Source organism: Balaenoptera musculus, chromosome 20, assembly GCF_009873245.2.
Source record: "Balaenoptera musculus isolate JJ_BM4_2016_0621 chromosome 20, mBalMus1.pri.v3, whole genome shotgun sequence".
Classification (NCBI taxonomy): domain Eukaryota; kingdom Metazoa; phylum Chordata; class Mammalia; order Artiodactyla; family Balaenopteridae; genus Balaenoptera; species Balaenoptera musculus.
Window position 1 is genome coordinate 1,670,804 of NC_045804.1, and position 4,667 is coordinate 1,675,470.

Here is a 4,667-nt window from a genome sequence, read left to right on the forward strand (position 1 = left end):
GGGGGCTGCCATGCTGGGGCTGTCATCCTGGAGGGACACAGCCATGGCTAGAAAGGATGCTGGCGGAATAAATACCCCGACTCTCTCTCCTCTGAGTGCCTCCCATTTGTCAGTCCTGACCGGAAGCCAGAGGGTGATAGAGGCCCGGCGATGCAGCCTGTCAAGATCAGCCTCCCAGGGCACACAGCCAGGCAGAGAAGGGCAAAGGGTTGGGGGTGGGAAGGACTTAGGGGAGGCAAATCGTGAAGAAGCAGCACCATGGGTTCAATGTCTTCGATAGCGTGGACGCCCAGAGCACAGATCTTGGATTTTGTGTCCCCAAGCGCTCTGGACAGCTCGGTGACAGCACCACCCACCCCGAACAGACGTCTCCCTGACTCAGATAGAAGTCACGTTGAATTCACCTGACTCCCTGGGCCACTGCCCATGCTCTGGGCCATGTTCGTATTTCATATAATTCTGTCTCGTTTGCATTTTGTCACAAGTGTGTATTACACTGGCGATTCTAAAAAGTCATATATGTAAAAAAAACCCTTAGATGCATGAATGTTTCTTCCTAGCTCCCCTGAGAGAGGCAATAGCTCATGAAATAGCTATAGCTATAGCAATAGCTCAGGCAATAGCTGAGTTCTGGGAGGGAACTCAGAGGGCCTTAATTTCCACGCAGTGAGCACACTGGGCCTGTGGACAGACCCTCTCTGCACACTCACTGGTCAGCGCCAGTTCAGCAATAAAGGGAAGGAAGTGTGGGTGGAGCCCTACGTAGCCCACACCTACGCTTCTCCCTGCCTTTCACCTTGTCCACAAGAAGCTACTTGAGACCCTCAGAATCTGACCACACCTGGCGTGGCTCTGAGTGCTTGACCTGGGAGAGAGGGAGAAAAAGAGGAGCTTTGGGGAACTTTTCTGGAAGGTTTCCTGCTTCTTCATCAACTGGAGATTGTTCGCAAACTATTTTGGCCCAGCAGGGGCTACCAGATACCACCACCAAGTACAGTCCTAGAATAAAAATCCCATCCTTATCTGTTTTCTCCTAAATTAAATGCATTGGATGCATCCAGAGGTGATACTTTTCACAAGCATGGCTAGAGGTAAACACAGGAAAATAGAACACGATCACGCCTCCCTCTGTCCCCACCCTCTTCCCAACTCCGTTGGGTGCACTTCTGTCTACCTGTGGAGCAGGTCAGGTTGCAACGAGTAAATGGCATCTGCAACTTTTTTTTTTGTTAAGGGCAGTACTGTTTTTCATTATAGAAAATTTGGAGCTATGGACCTTTTAAAAATGACAATTATGTAAATTGGTACAGTTACCACGGAAAATAGTATAGAGGTTTCTCAAGAAACTAAAAACAGAACTACCATAGGACCCAGCAATTCTACTCCTGGGTATTTATCCAAAAAAGAAAAACAAAAAAAAACCCCAAAAAGACCCTAATTCTGAAAGATACATGCACCCTATGCTCATAGCAGCACTATTTACAATAACCAAGACAGATGGATGGACAAAGAAGATGTGGTTTATATATACAATGGAATACTACTCAGCCATAAAAAAAGAATGAAATAATGCCATTTGTAGCAACATGGATGGACCTAGAGATTATCATACTAAGTCAGAAAGAAAAAGACAAATACCATATGATATCACTTATATGTGGAATCTAAAATACGACACGGGGCTTCCCTGGTGACGCAGTGGTTGAGAATCTGCCTGCCAATGCAGGGGACACGGGTTCGAGCCCTGGTCTGGGAAGATTCCACATGCCGCAGAGCAGCTGGGCCCGTGAGCCACAATTACTGAGCCTGCACGTCTGGAGCCTGTGCTCCGCAACAAGAGAGGCCGCGATAGTGAGAGGCCCGCGCACCGCGATGAAGAGTGGCCCCCACTTGCCGCAACTAGAGAAAGCCCTCGCACAGAAAAGAAGACCCAACACAGCCAAACATAATTAAATAAATAAATAAAAAACTAAGTCTCTTATAAAAAAAAAAAGTTAAAATATGACACGAATGAACCTATCTACAAAACAGAAACAAACTCACAGAGAGAACAGACTTGTAGCTGCCAAGGGAGGGCGGGAAGGAGAGGGTTGGACTGGGAGTTTGGGGTCGGTAGATGCAAACTGTTACGTTTAGAATGAAGAAGCACCAAGGTCCTACTGTAGAGCACAGGGAACTACATCCAATCTCCTGGGATAAACCCTAATGGGAAAGAATATTTAAAAAAAGAATGTAGATATGTGTGTAACTGAGTCACTTTACTGTACAGCAGAGATTGCCACAACTTTGTAAATCAACTCTACTTCAATTTAAAAAAAACTAAAAACAGAACTACCATATGACCCAACAATTCCACTCCTGGGTATTTATCCAAAAGAAAAAAACCCACTAATTCGAAAAGATACAAGCACCCCTACGTTCAGAGCAGCACTGTTTACAATAGCCAAGACATGGAAGCAACCTAAGTGTCCATCAACAGATGAATGGATAAAGATGATGTGGTACATATATACAATGGAATATTACTCAGCCATGAAAAAAGAATGAAATTTTGCCATTGGCAGCAACATGGATGGGCATGGAGGGCATTATGCTTAGTGAAATAAGTCAAAGAAAGAAAAATACTGTATGATATCACTTATATGTGGAATCTGAAAACTACAACAAACTAGTAAATGTAACAAAAAAGAAGCAGACTCACAGGTACTGAGAACAAACTACTCGTTACCAGTGGGGAGGGGGATGAGGGGAGGGGCAATATGGGTAGGGGATTAAGAGGTACAAACTATTAGGTATCAAACAAGCTACAAGGATATATTGTACAATATGGGGAATACTTCATAATAGCCAATATTTTATAACTACCAATGGTGTATGACCTTTAAAAATTGTGGATCACTATATTGTACACCTGTAACTTATATAATATTGTACAGCAACTATACTTCAATTTTTTTTTTAATTTTAATTTAAAAAAGGAAAAAATGGCATTATGGGAAAAGGCATTTTCACAACTTGAAATAGGCTTTCGTTTTAAAACAGCTGAGGGCTTCAGGGGAAGTGTGAAGGCCTCTCTGGTCCCTGCTCAGCCTCTCACCGGATGTGAGACTTTTTTCTAACAGCTTTATTGAGGGATAACTGACACACACTAAACTGCATGTATCTGAAGTGCACACTTTGATGAGTTTCGATATATACATACCCCCATGAAACTACACCCACGGTCAAGATGGGGAGCACATCTGTTACGCCCCGAAGTTTCCTTATGCCCTTTGTGATCCCTCCCCCCGCTGTCCCCAGGCAACCCCTGACCTGCTTTCTGTCACCGTGAATTAGTGGCAGGGGTTAATCTGATCAAGTCACGTAATCTCTCCAAGTCTCTACTTTCTCAGTAGTAATAAGAAAGAGTCCGACTTGATGAATTCAAAATTCCCCTCCAGTTTGAAAGTCACATGACTTTAATAAGTGAAGGTAAATAAATACACAGCTCAATCAGCCTGAAGGCTGGCAGAGTGGGATTTAGCGCTCCCTACAAAGCGAGGCCTCTCTGGACTTAGACCAGCCACCCCAAAACGGGATTCCACGTGGCAGACATTCAAAAGAGCCGAAGAGCTGAGTGCCACCATGGACGTGCCCCCAACCATTCCTGCCACACGTGCTCGGGGAGGGGTGGGGGAGAGGGGCAAGAGGGACCCACCTTAGGAGAAGAGACCCCAAGAAAATGTATTACTTGGTGCACCCCATCTGCGTCAATCTTACTGAAATCCTTCTCTTTTGTCAAACATGCCCATCCTGCGAAGGATTTTTAAACCCAAAGCATGCCAGCGAGGGTCGTCTACTGATACTCAGATGCTCCCCCTGCCTGTGGGGTGGCTCAGCCTCCAAAACCCTGGGTTCCAGCCCCTGTCCTGCTCCCAGCGGCCACCTCTGTCCACGGAGAGCAAGTGTCTTTCTTAGGGCTTCCAAAGTTCCTGCGTCTTCTCTTTCCCTTGGCTTCCCCAGGAACAGCGATGTCTGGAAGGGTACAGGAAGATGAACGCTACAGGAGATGCCAAGGAAATAAAAATATTAGCCCATGCAGGAATTTTCTTCTAAGACTATACTCTCAGGGATCATTTCTATAGTTCGTTACTAGAGAAGTTTCTCTGAAAGAGATATGGGAACATATGTATATGTATAACTGATTCACTTTGTTATAAAGCAGAAACTAACACACCATTGTAAAGCAATTATACTCCAATAAAGGTGTTAAAAATAAAAAATAAAAAAGAATTTTCTTCTGACACCCATAGCTTCCACGTCACCCAGATGCTGCATTTGAAGATCAACTTCACCCATGCTCTCTGCTCCCATGTGTGGGTCTAGTACTGCTTTCTCTCTCTTCTCTCTCTCTTCTCTTTCTAGGTAGGTAGGTAGGTAGATAGATGATAGATGATAGATAGATAGATAGATAGATAGATAGATAGATAGATAGATAGATAGATAGATAGATAGATAATGTCTGGTTACATAACCTGAACCTTGGAAAAGCCAGTTCTGCTCTTTCCCTTTCCCTCTTTATGTTTGGTACACAGCCCTCCTGGGTTCAAACTCAAGTCACTTTACAGACAACCAAATTTGGTGTTTTGCAAAAAGTGCAAACCTTTAGGGGAGGAAGGAGTGACTGC

At 44.4% G+C, this 4,667-nt stretch overlaps 1 pseudogene; it reads left to right on the plus strand.

The window, feature by feature from the left end:
• The first annotated feature begins 4,093 nt into the window (after positions 1–4,093).
• On the plus strand, positions 4,094–4,175 carry LOC118887607 (annotated as a pseudogene).
• The last annotated feature ends 492 nt before the right edge of the window (positions 4,176–4,667 follow it).